At 43.3% G+C, this 13,478-nt stretch overlaps 1 long non-coding RNA gene across 1 annotated transcript in view; it reads right to left on the bottom strand.

The window, feature by feature from the left end:
- Positions 1–13,478, bottom strand: part of LOC141373007 (uncharacterized) — a 69,864-nt gene that overhangs the window by 14,852 nt on the left and 41,534 nt on the right. The window contains exons 4-6 of the long non-coding RNA XR_012378620.1: positions 12,534–12,642; positions 7,266–7,359; positions 4,919–5,074 (exon numbers count right to left, since the gene is read on the bottom strand). This is a non-coding gene — a long non-coding RNA (uncharacterized lncRNA). The remainder of the gene's footprint in view (positions 1–4,918; positions 5,075–7,265; positions 7,360–12,533; positions 12,643–13,478) is intronic.

Genomic DNA, 13,478 nt, shown 5'->3' with positions numbered 1-13,478 from the left:
GCTCCAGTTCTGAGTTAGAGAAAATGAGGCTCACTTCTGTGAAGAAAGGCAGGGATACCCTTGGAGAGCCCTTTCTTCTGTATGCATGCGACCATCGGTTCATTTCACGACTTTCCCCACGAGACTGTGAGCTTCTTGAGCCTACAACTTGTTTGTAATTATCTTGGTGTCCCCAGCACCTAGCACTGTGCCCAGTGTATGGCTGATGCTCAACAGATGTTTGTCAAAAGGAATAAATCAAGAAAAGAGCAGCCTAGCCAGAGCGGTCTTAAGGGGGAGCCCAGGGAAGCCACTCACAAGAGCTGAGGTCAGCTGGGAAGCAAGGCTCAGGTACCTCACCACGGATGACAGTGTTGTTGATTCACCTGAGTTTAAATCCCTTGTTATAACACCCGAAAGCTGTGTCAAAAGAAGGCATTTTAGATGAGCTCTCTTCTCCACTAATTTCGGTACAATAGTTTTCCCTACGGCAATGCCCGGACTTAAAGTCGCCCGGGTGTCTCTGTGACTTTCAGCAAGTTGCATAACCTCTTTGTGGCTCAGTTCCCCCAACTGTAAACTGGGATAGTAACACCTACCTCATACAGTTGTTATGAGGATTCGATGAATTAATGCTTGTAAAGTGGTTGAACTGTGCCTGGCACAGAGTAAACATTTTATAAGCTTGTGTCTTGGGAAGTTGTTTGGGAAACACAGATTTACAACTAGAAATCCTGTTTTCTTGCTTTATGCCCAAATCCCCCTTCTTTGTGTTCAATTTGTTCCTGAGGGAAGGGTCTTCTAAAATAGACCTGGCAAAGCGAGGGTTACCCCTTGGTTCAGCCCACTTCTTGGGCTCCAGAAATTTCTCCTTGAACCCCCTGTAGGTCAGGCACACTTTGGGGAGCAGAGCCACCCGTAGGACTCAAACATTAGGGCAGACCTAGAAGAAGAGGTATAGTTGGAAAGTCAGGAAATCTGATTTTGTTTCGGGGGGAGCCAAAAGACACAACTAATTTCCTTGATAGAAATATTATGGACTTTGTAATAGAAAAAATACCTACTGTCTGTCACTTAATACCTGTCTCACTTCAGACCTATAACCACCCCACAAAGTAGTCACTGTTTCAGTTCTACAGATGAGGAAACTGTAACCGGGAGAGACCAGGCAACAAGGCCAACGTCGTGCAACTGGGTAGAGGCAGAGCCAGAGCAGGAACGGAAATCTGACTTGATTCCAAAGCCATTTTTGGATTCCCTGACACTCGTTCCAGAGCATGTGCTACAGGCATGCTAGCAGAAGACAGAAGGAATTTCACCCCGGCAGGGTAGGGGCCCAGACTGAGGTTTTCTTAGGACACCACAGTTTCCTTAGGAAAAGCAAGCTGGTCTAGTTCTATAAGCCTATTGCAAAACCTCCATTGCTGAGTCATTGAGCAGTGTCCTGGAGACTGGAAGGGAGCTTTCTAAAGCTACCTGGCCACTCCAGCCCCCTGAAGGAAGTTCAGTGCCACAGACACCTGATACCGAAAAGAAGGAACTCCTTTGTTTAAAAAAGTTATGGCCAGTCCTCCAAGCTGGAAGTCTTTTCTCAAGCACTGTGCCCTTTAAGTGGCACAAAACGATGAAGCTGGACAAGGGTTCCAGAACCACAGATCTTCTGCTGAGACACAGGGAGGGCCGTAGAATCTCTTTAGCTCAAGTCCATTTTGCTGAAAACCTTTCATTGCCCCCACTTCCTCAAGATGAAATCTCACCTTGGTTTGGGGTTCAAGGCCCTCCTTTATGGAGTTCTGCCCTCCCTCATTCTCCAATTGCCTACAACTCTCCTCCTTGCTTCTGCCAAATGGGTTTCTGTCTGCTACCAGAGCATGCCCACACTACCTCAGGCTCTAACTTTTCTTCACACCAATCCTTCTCTCCCTCATCCTGACTACCCCTGCCTGAAGTGACCTCACTTTCTTCTGGCCAGTTCCAACTGGCCTCAGAATTCATTTGGTGATAAATTATATACTCCTGTGATGCCCCTGACAACAACTGTATTGTTTGGAGCATTGTTTTATAAATCCTTTATTGTTACCTTTTCACATGTTCATTTCTTGCCCCTCCAACTAAATTATCAGAGACTGGAAGACAAAAGCAACGTCCAATTTATCATCTCATGTCCACAATATCTTGCATGGTGCCTGCTGCCTTGTAGATCCCAAAAACATATCTAGGTTTTTAAAGACTGACTAACTCTCTCTGCTCCTCCCTTTCTGTTTGCTCAAGAGTATGCAAATGAAAAGAAATTTGGCAGTATTTTTCTTTCATACTGAACCTGGGGTTTAGCATTTCAGAGGATCTCTGCTGTGTCATGAGTGAAAGTCCACTATATATGCCAAGCTTTAGGATAGGGCCTTACAGATAATGCTGGATGAAATTAAGCTAACAAGACCCCAGTTGTGAGATCCCTAAAATTGTGGGCCTAATTTCCCCCCAACATCTTCAAAACAAACAAATAAATAAAAACCAGCAACAACAAAAACCACTTCTCTAGATGGTTCCTATGAACACCCTCAGGAAGCATAAGGCTCCTAAAAAGAGGGAGGCCAGGTTATTTCGGCTGCTATTGCTACTGCTCCCACCATAAAACATAGCAGAAAATCGGAAACAGGATACAGACCTGTCAACATATTCTGATGTCACAAGCGGGCACTTTTACACTCAGGAAAAGGAGGCCATACCAGTGGAATCCAGCCAGATGTCTTATTTCCAGCAGTGATCCCAAAATTACTCCAGGACTGCAAGAGTCTCATGACTGGGCAGAGTGGTTTGGGTCTTGCCCTATAAGTCATTGCTGTCAATCCACATCCTAAAGGGACTTCTTCTCTCTAAAGCCCTGCCTACAGTTTCCAGGACATCCCAGATCAAGGTAGGGTCTTTATATTAACATTTTTTTTAAAGTTCACAAGGTGATTTTCATGTGCGGCCAGAGTTGAGAGCCACTGGGCTTTGGCTCTGGCCTCCCAGGATGCCAGAAGAAAGCTCCAGCTTCTATCCATCATCTCCATCCCCATGCCTTGCACAGCCCCTGGTCTGGAGCAATCCCACTTTTCCCTAAACACAGCTCCCAGGTGTTAGTGAAGGCAGATGGACTGTGCACATTCTGGATTCCCCTCTACTCTCCCCTGGGCTCTTCTTTCATCTCAAGCATAGATTCTTCCTCCTCCATGAGCATTTTCCTGTACACTTTGGCCCACTGCACCTTCCCTCTGTGATAGTTATGATCCGACACCTGTCCAGCACATACTTCCTCATCACGTGGCACAGGAATGCAGCCCCTCACATGGGCTTTCTTTATCTCTCTCCTGAAATCACAAGCTCCTCAGAGTCAACAGCCACCCATTGAACTTCTTTTTGTTCTGACAGGGAAGAATGTGGAATGGACATAAAAGGTGCTTGAATATTGAATGGAGAGGGAGAGAGTAAAGAGAATGAGGAGGGATTAAATTCCTATTCAACAAATATGTATTACACATCTATCATAAAGCAGGTGGAGAAACAGTAAACAAATAAACAAAAGATAAAATAATTTCCCAGGTAAAGTGTAATAAAAAATAAACCACAGTAAAGACATGGGGAATGAATGAATGAATGAATTTATCAAATGTCTAGTAAATTCAAACTCCACCAACATTTAATTTCTGTCCACCCAGGGTTTTCCACCAGGTTGTACAAAGTAGAAGGGGGCCACTGAGTGTTTATACTATTTTGCTAGGGCCGTCATAACAAAGTACTATGGACTGGGTGGCTTAAACAACAGAACTTTTTTGTCTGGAGGCTATAGGTCCAAACTCAAGATGTCATCAGGATTTATTCCTTCTACAGGCTGTGAGGGATCTGTTCAGGCCTCTCTCCCTAGTGTGCATCCTAATGACCTTACTTTATAACTTAATTCCCATTGTCAAAAAACTCTACCTCCGAATAAAGTCACACTGGAGGTACTGGGGGTTAGGACTTGAACATACGAATTTTTGAGGAACACAGTTCAGCTCATAACAGTGTCCAAACAAAGTTTTCACCTTTCTGTCAAGATCGGCATACCACTGGGGTTTACCACTTAAAGATTATTTTAGCCAATTGTAACCTCCTTGAAGGCAGGAACTCTGTTGTTCATACTTATTTCTCAAGTTACTAAGACCACGTCTGGCAAAGAGAAGATAATTCACAAATGTTAGATTGAATTCACTTTCATTCTAGAAAGCTCAGGGCAAAGGGTGAAGCCATTTAACCCAGGAAATCAAAATAGGTTGATAGCCCGCAGCAATTCCTGAAACTCTGAGTCAAAGGAAATTATGTTTCCATGACACAGAATCTCTCTAGATTTCTTAATTAGGGGTATTTGCATGATGAGAGGAGACTTGCTTTCCTCCTCTCAAATCAATGGCCTCTGCCTCTGCCATCAGAATTATCTCTACAGCAACTGCATGAGTCACAGAGAGAAGGTCTGATTCTCAGTGGGGGAATGAACAGCAGGAGAGAGGGAAAGCATCTTATGATAGAGACTCCTTATGGATGTACAGGAGAAAAGGAGGGCCCACAGCTCAGCCTCTCAGTAACAAATGCAACAGAAACAGCAAAATAGCTTTAACCAAGCGTCTCCCCACCTCAAAGATATATGCTGCTACTTCCCTTTCAACAGCTCAGTAAAAAGGTCTCCAAAGCCCCATACCAACTGGGCCCTTGCCCTCCGTCCCTGGACCAACTGTGAAAAGCTCAACATCCAACACCCAGAAAGAACATATGGTGAGTGTGAGAGGTGTGAGCTCTTAGCACCATCCTGCCTCACAGTCATTGACTCCTTGAGGCCTCTTGTGTGCTTGCACTGTTCCCTACAGATCAGATAGGGTAATTCAATCTAGCCACCACAGATTCTCTGAATGAGGGTGTTCCTTACCTGAAGGAATGTTTCATGTCTTCTTCCCATGTCTTTTTCATCACTAAATGGACATGTTTCCCATGTCTTCTTCTATCACTAAAAGCGTTGAGTGAAGATCTCACTCAGCAAAGCTTTATCACAGTGGACAGCATTCTTAAGATCTACTCAGAAAACCTAGAAAGAGAAACCAGGTGGTTAAGTAGGAAAGGGTTCCCATGCTATCTCTTCTACCAACTGGCAGCCTGCATCATGTGTCCAGTCCTCCAGTTTGGACACCAAACAAAACCCTATGAAAGCCTTTTGGAAGATGATCCACACAGCTAAGACAGGTCAACCGGAATTCCAAATTCTAAAGAAAGAAGAGAATCTTTTCCTCATACTGCTGCAAAGAGGCTGAAGAGCCACGGTGCAGCTGAAAACAGTTAAAAACCATTAAATCGGGGCTGTCAGCAGTGCCTCTGAGGGAAAGACACAGAGATGGCCAAGACCAAATCCTTGAACTACAGCTTCCCAAGGGAGCTCTGGGGAGAGGACTTTTGCACCAAATGCCCACAGCTTGTGATTACAGGACTTTCAACCTTCACTCCAGGAAGTTGGACTAGACCCTGTGAACGCTGGGAGGAATTGGTTTTCCACTCTAGCCAAAGGCTTACGTTAGTGTTTCTCAAATGAAGAAAATGTTTTCGGAGAATCACAAGGTCTCTCTGAGATTTTTTTTAATTTGGCTTTTTATTTGAAAGATAATAAAAGAATAATTCTTAGCTTGTTCTCAATCATCTGGATGACTGTTTTAGAATGCTCTGTGAAATTTCAGTACCTAAGGTTGTGCTTTGTGAAGGTTTACACAAGCAAAGCTTAAATGGCATCAAGGCCTGCTACATAAGGGAGGATTTTGAGATGGTTTGAATGTAAAGAAGTAGTGGGAGAACAAGTCATCACATGGCAAATGGCAAACGGCAAACGTGGAAGATTGTGTTGTCCAAAAACGGGCTCAGCAATATTCCTAGTTCTACATGCTCCTTCAGAACCTGGTCACTATCTCATCAAGAGGTAGAGTCTGTATTTCCTCCCCTTTGAACTCAGTGGGCTTTTGTGACCGCTTCAACAAATAGAATGTGGTAGAAGTGATGCTGCATGACTTCCTGGGCTGAGTTATTAAAAAAGATAGAGCTTTCTCTTGGTTCTTTCTATCTGAACACTTGCCCTTGGAACATAGCTCTATGTTGCAAAGAAGCTCAGGACCCGTGAAGAGACCACATCTAGGTATTCTGGCTAGATGATCCAGACAAGGTCCCGGTGAGCAGCTGGTGTCAATTGCCAGACATGTCAGCAAGCAAGCTTTCAGACCAGGGGTTGGCAGTTTCTGAACTGGCCAAACCTGACCTATTGCCCATTTTTATAAATAGTTTTACTGGAACACTACCATGCCCATTTATTTGTCTATGGCTTCTTTTTTGCTATGATGACAGAGTTTAGTAGTTACAACAAACTATATGGTCTACAAGGGTGAAAATAATGTACTATCTGATTTTTTACAGAAAAACTTTACCGGCCTCTGCATTAGATGATTCTAGCTCCCATTCTTCAAGCCACCTCAGGTAAGTCCTAGTGGAGCAGAGATGAGCCATCCCTACCAAGCTCTGCCTAAATCATAGATTTGTGAGCAATACAAGTGTTGTTTCAAGCCACAAATTTTGGGATTGCTTGTTTCATAGCAATAGGTAACTGGAACAATTTTATAAGCATGCTGTATTCAAGAGGACCTGGCCAAAGTGGGTTATTCCACATTCAGATTCCACTGCGTAGAGCTTATCTTTTTGTTTACCAACTTGCAGCAGTTCATTAGCAGCAAGAAGTAGATAATTGCAATAAAGGATTTCTCCATTCCCAATTCTAATAAGAATTAGATTAGATGCCCCCTGTAATTCATTTTTTAATAACATCACAATGCTAATCTTATCTCCAAGAAAAGATAATTTTATATTATTATCTAGTAACACTTCATTAAAATTGGTCTTCAAGAATTGCTTGCTGTCATCTTATGGGTAAGTGTGTGGTCTGATTATCTTGCACTATCAAACCAAGCTTTGGTGTTACTAGTCACATTTTCTATAACACACTTACGCAAACAGTTTATTCTCTGCATTAAAACAACTGAAGTCAAAATGCAGAAAAAAATTAAATATACAGCCAGAACCGAAAGTCTTTCAATTATTAACCAATTTGGGGGTTTTGTTTTAGCAAAATATCATCTCTCACATTAAATTTAATCATATAGGATTTTATGGATTTTTAGGGTTAGTTTGATAATTTGGTTTTCTAATTGTGTAAGCTGCAAATAGAGCTGTAAGCATAGGATTCATACCTGCATTTACATGTCTGTATGTGTGCACACAAGCAACATCAGAATAGATGATAGAGTAAATCTGTAATATATAATTTTTCCCCTTAAAGGAGGCCTGTAGAGACACAAAAGGACAAATATTATATGATTCCACTGACATAAGGTACCTAGAATAGTCAAATTCATAGAGACAGAAAGTAGAATAGTCTTTTTTTTTAAGATTTTATTTATTTATGTATTTATTTGACAGAGAGAGACACAGCGAGAGAGGAAACACAAGCAGGGGGAGTGGCAGAGGGAGAAGCAAGCTTCCCATGGAGCAGCGAGCCCAATGTGGGGCTCAATCCCAGGACCCTGGGATCATGACCTGAACTGAAGGCAGACGCTTAACGACAGAGCCACCCAGGTGCCCCGAAAATAGAATAAACTTACCAGGGGTTCAGGAGAAAAGGAAACAGGGAGTTATTATTTAATGGGTATGGAATTTCAGTATGAGATGATGAGAAAATTCTGGAAATGGATGGTGGTGATGGTTGTACAACAATATGAATGCACTTACTGCCACTGAATTTTATACTTAAAAAAGGTAGATTTTATGTTATTTATACTTTATCAAATTTAAAAAGAGAGTCCAGTACCTTACCCAAATCCCAGCCCAGGCCAAAAAACAGCTGAGAGTCTCCGCAGGACATTTCCCCTCAGGCCTAGATGCTTAACCTAGACCTTTGAGGTTTTACACTCAAAGGTGAATAGAGCCCTTTTGTAAAGGGCACCAAGGGAAGAGCATCTCTTGCTCTCTAGCTCAGACTCCAAGCAGCACCATTCTGAACCACTCACCCCTGGACTTTTGGTAACAGGCCCCTTACAGCCCCTGAGCATGGGAGGGAGGAAGTGATTCCAAAGAGAAGCCCAGACATTCTGAAAGGCCATCCACCCGCAGGCACTCAAAATCTTCATCCTTGCCATATCCTCATTCTGGTTTTGTCCCACACCAAATGGGAACTCCTCCTTCTAGAAGAGGGGGATCTCTGAGCAACACTGGAGACTGAAGTACCTTTCCAAGGGAGGGGAGGAGGCACAGTGAAGGAAATGGGGTAAGTAGAAGGGAGATTCCAGGGTAGGCATTCCAAGGGAATGAGGTGCCAGACTCTGTGCTTTACATTGTTTATCACCTTTAAAAATCTTCCCAATAACATTAACTGTTTGTATCTCCATTTTATAGAAAAGGAAACTGAGGCCAGAGCTAACTTTGCCTAAATTGCTGCACAGCTCAGAAGCAGCCGGGATGAGAACAAGGTCTGTCGGATTACAAGATCCTGGTTCCTGCCCCTTCTTCCTCCCTGTCCACCGTGGACTTGTTCTAAATCCTCCCTCTCACCTTCTCTGTAATGGTTCTGCCTCGCTACACATCATCCTCCTCATCTGAAAATACCCCTTCACAGCCTTGAAGGAGCCCTTGGGCTCTCTCTGAATAATGTAAGAATTTGGCCAATAACCAGGAACCCCGAAGAAGTGGAGTCCAGCGGAAAAAACCGACACCACGAGAAAGCCATGCCGGACCCCTCACGGTGCCTGAGAACCCCCCACGTCATCCAAGGGACACTGGATACAGGATTTCTTTCTTTTTTTTTTTTTTTAAAGATTTTATTTATTTATTCATGAGAGACAGAGAGAGGGGCAGAAGGACAAGCAGGCCCCCAAAGAGCAGGGAGCCCAATGCGGGACTCGATCCCAGGAGCCCGGGATCATGACCCGAGCCGAAGGCAGACGCTCAACCATCTGAGCCACCCAGGCGCCCCAGGATTTCTTTCTTAAGAATGTTTAATTTAACATGTAGGTGCACCTAGAAACAAAGCCCTTCAATAAGAAAGCTAAGCATGCTAAACATTCCTTATAGCCAGCTAGTACCTCAGCCCTTTCTAGCCACACTGAAAATAGCTCTAAAAATAATATCTTGAGCAGTTTCTATTTGCTCCTTCCCAGGAGAAGGTAAACAAGTAAACTCAAAGGCAGCTGCTGCCCAGCCACTTCTTCCTGTATTTGTTTCTTGTCTCTCAGGGACAGCCCACTCCCCGACCCCCAGCCCTGCCCTTCCTGCTCCCTGCCGTGCCTCCCTCAGTTCCTCTCCTCGACCAAATTAGACACGGGATGCTACGAGGATCCAGCAGCAGTCATGGGCATTTTCTGAGTAATTCTTTACACTCCTGTGTGAATTAATTTTTCGTGTGCTACTGCCCATTTAACATTTTTATCGTTGAGCAAATGTTCTCCAGGAAGCAAACCGAGGCGCCGGGAGCTGGAAGAGGTGGAAGAGGTTATCCTAAATGGCTTGTAGAGGCCATGATAGTTCCATACCTGAAGCGACTGTACGGAAACTATAAACACGTAGAAGAAACATAGGCAGTAAGCTCCTTGTCATCAGTCATAGCAATGTTTTTTGGATCTGGTTCCACAGACAAGGGAAACGAAAGCAAAAATAAACAAATGGGACTACGTCAGACTCCGAAGCTCCACGGTGAAGGAAACCATCAACAAAACAAAAAGACAACCCACTTAACAGGAGAAGATATTTTCAAATCGTACATCTGATAAGGTTTTTGTATCCAAAATATATAACGAACTCATACAACTCGATAACAATAACCAAAAAAACCCCCCAATAATCGAATTTTTTAAAAAGGACAGAGGAGGGGCACCTGGGTGGCACAGTTGGTTACGCATCTGGTTCCTGGTTTCAGCTCAGGTCGAGAGCTCAGGGTCATGAGATTGAGCTCTGCATCAAGCCCCATGTTGGGCTCCACACTCAGTGCAGGGTCTCCTCAAGACTCTCTCTCTTGCTCCCTCTCCTGCCAACTCACGCACTCTCTCTCTCTCTCTCTCTCTGAAATAAATAAACAAATTTTTTAAAAAAGAAAAGAAAAAGGACAGAGGATCTCAACAGACATTTTTCCGAAGAAAATATATAGATGACCTATAGGCACATGAAAAGAGGTTCAACATCACTAATCATTAGGGAAATGCAAATAAGAACCACAATGAGATATCATCTCACACCAGTCAGAATAGCTAGAATAAAAAAGACAAGAAATAACAAGTATTGGAGAAAAGGGAACCCTCGTGCACCATTAGTGGTCATGTAACTTGGTGTAGCAACTACAGAAAACAGTATGGAGTTTCCTCAAAAAGTTTACCAGATGATCCAGCAATTCCACTACTGGGTATCTGTCTGAAAAAAATGAAAACATTAATTTAAAAAGATACATGCATCCCTATGTTCACTGCAGCATTACTTACAATAGCCAAGATATGGAAACAACCTGGGTGTCCATCAATGGATGAATGGATAAAGAGGTCTTCTTTATTTTCTTTATCCATTCATCCATTGATGGATGGATGAATACACATATTATTATGTACACATACACATACACACACAGTGGAATACTACTCAGCCATAAAAAAGAATGAAATCTTACCATTTGCAACAACATGGATGAAACTTGAGGGTGTTATGCTAAGTAAAATAAATCAGAGAAAGACAAATACTGCATTATTTCACTTACATGTGGAATCTAAAGAACAAAACATACAAACAAAACAAAACCCAGACTCATAGATACAGAGGACAGATTGGTAGTGACCAGAGGGGAGGAGGGTTGGGGGGGAGGGCAAAATGGATGAAGGGGATTGAGAAGTACAAACTTCCAGTTATAAAATAAATAAGTCGTAGGGATGCAATGTACAGTATAGGGAATATAGTCAATTATATCGTATTAACTTTGTAAAGTGACAGTTGGTAACTAGACTTGTGGTGACCATTTTGCAATGTATACAAAGGTCAATCATTATGTTGTACACCTGAGTATGTCAATTATACCTGAATAAGTTTTCCTAAAAGTGCAAAAAATGACAGAAACTATGGATGCCTAGAAGGGAGCTCCCACTTGTGGGTCTGAGCCACTAGATGGCAATTATGCCCTTTGCCCTGTTGCAGCTGACCTTAGACAACAGGCCTGTCCCTGGAGCACTTTGATGTCTTTCTGGTGCAAAGATCTTTGACAAGCTCATAAATACCCCCTTTCATTACAGCAACAACTGTTTCTTATCTACCTTTAACGTTACTAGGGATACTTATAAAAAACTCAGAGAAACATTAAAAGTGATGAGGGTTTTCCCTTATACCTCAGCAGGAGCTCCATCTGACCAAATATTTATCTAATATTAAGCAAGAGCCTTTGCCCCACTTTCAATCACCTTTCTCATGTTGTGTGCTTTGGAAAACCTTGGTCCTGGGAACTCCTCTTTGGAGGTGCTTTTTCTTCCCAGCTTTTCCCTCAAGGAAGCCTGTGAGGATACTCTGGTTAGACTACCCTGTCATGCCTCCTTCAGCTGGAAAAGTCCTCGTTCCCATGCCACTCTTCTCTGAAGCCTTTCCTACGTCTTTCCCCAAACCCGAGCCCCACCCTCTTACCACCTATGTTCAAACCATATTTGTCGTACAACTACTAAAGAGTTAATACATCATTCCATTGTTATTTGCCCACATGTGTCTTCCTCATTAGATGGCAAGTGTCTAGAGAGTGGGATAAGGTTTTATGTATTTATTTCTGATTCCCACGGGGCCCAGCCAAGCAAGCTGCCAACTACCACCTAGACAGCAGGTAGAGATTGAAGAGAAAAGAACCCTGTTACCTTCTCTGAAAGTCCCCGCTGTCCAAAACTAACCATTATCCAGTCATTGAGCAATTTCACATCATCTCTTCTGCCCTGTCCTAGGACCTGAAGAGCTGAATCACTGTCAGCATCATTAGGTGGGTGGGTGAGGAATGAGTGTGTTTAGGTGAGTATTTGAGGAAGTATATGTGCAGTGGGGTACAAATACTGACAGATGTCTGGATTCCTCTTGGACACTAAGCAGTTCCCTTATCTCTGCTTGCTCACAAAGAAATGTTACTGGTCTGGGAGGAGATTACAAAGGCCAAGTGGATTAAGGCCATTTTCATTTGTCTTAAAGGTGACTTCCTTTCCAGCAGCAAGAAACTTATATCCACAGAAGGACATAATTTGGAATGATGTCCCGGAATGTTTTTCCTCTGCTCTGCATCCTTCAAAGTCATGCAGCAAAAGTGTAGTCCTCGGACCAGCAGTATGAGCATTACCTGGGAACTTGCTAGAAATGCAGAATCTCAGACCCGACCCAGATCCGCTGAGTCACAGTCTACATTTTTACAAAATCCCCAGGTGATTCACATGCACATTAAAGTGTGAGCAGACTGATCTATAACATACCTTAAGGCCACAGTATTTCATGGGAGCTTGGTATCTTTGTAAACTCTGGAGCACTCTGGCTGGTCCCAAAAAGTCAGGGTCACAGTGGGATCAGTCAAATTCTTCACACCTTGAGAGTTTAACAGAAAGTCCGTTATTTGGCAATGCTGGGGCATTAAACAGCCCTGACACTTTCTCAACATACTGGGAGTTAAACATAAAGCCCCCACTGATGGAAACCTGGACCCCAGACCAAGGTCTTTGTCAGGCTCTCTGAAGATTCCCCCACAGTAACTAGGTCACCTGGGGTAGTGTATAGACCAGGTAAAGACAAAATGAAGGCTTTCTCATAGGCTCTGAAGATCCACCACAGTCCAGGTGAGGTTTTCTTAGTAGCTATAGCAGACAAGTCTGAGAATTAGCAAGCCACTTGGGGTGGGAGTGAAGGAGTCATTTGATACTGACTGGGCTTGCTTCACACTCGTGAAGTCTGAAGAGGCCCCTGACTCAATTATGGTAAGGATGGCCTGGGCTTGACTTCAGCCACACTCTGCCTTCTGTATTTGGAGCAGGACACTTTTCCCAGGCCTTCCTAAGGTCAGATGAGTTATAGGTCAGAGCAGAGCATGTTCTCAGGGATGATAGGAATGGAGTCCATCTGGGAAGGGAGGCCATGCCATTTATGAAACTGTACATAGCCAGTGTTTGTACCAAAATGTATGCCTGAGAGATGAACAACCACAAGGCAAGACAGCAGGTGGCAGCCTGGGGGATAGGCAGCCAGTGTGTTCATGGCCAGTTAGCACCTGACAATAAAGCAAGAACTGGTGCTGGGATACAGGCAGAAAATGAGCTGTGCTAAGAAAGTTCCAAAACACAGAACTAAGTAAGGCAAAGAAATGAAATGTGCTTTCATAAACTTTAATAAAGATAAAAAGTAGAAATAGAAGAAAATGAGGTCAAAGG

The sequence above is a fragment of the Callorhinus ursinus genome, unplaced genomic scaffold (assembly GCF_003265705.2).
Source record: "Callorhinus ursinus isolate GAN/ISIS: 27379988/994484 unplaced genomic scaffold, GSC_fseal_2.0 scaffold1, whole genome shotgun sequence".
Taxonomy (NCBI): Eukaryota; Metazoa; Chordata; class Mammalia; order Carnivora; family Otariidae; genus Callorhinus; species Callorhinus ursinus.
The sequence above is the reverse complement of the archived record's forward strand: the minus strand, read 5'-3'. Positions and strand labels throughout refer to the sequence as shown.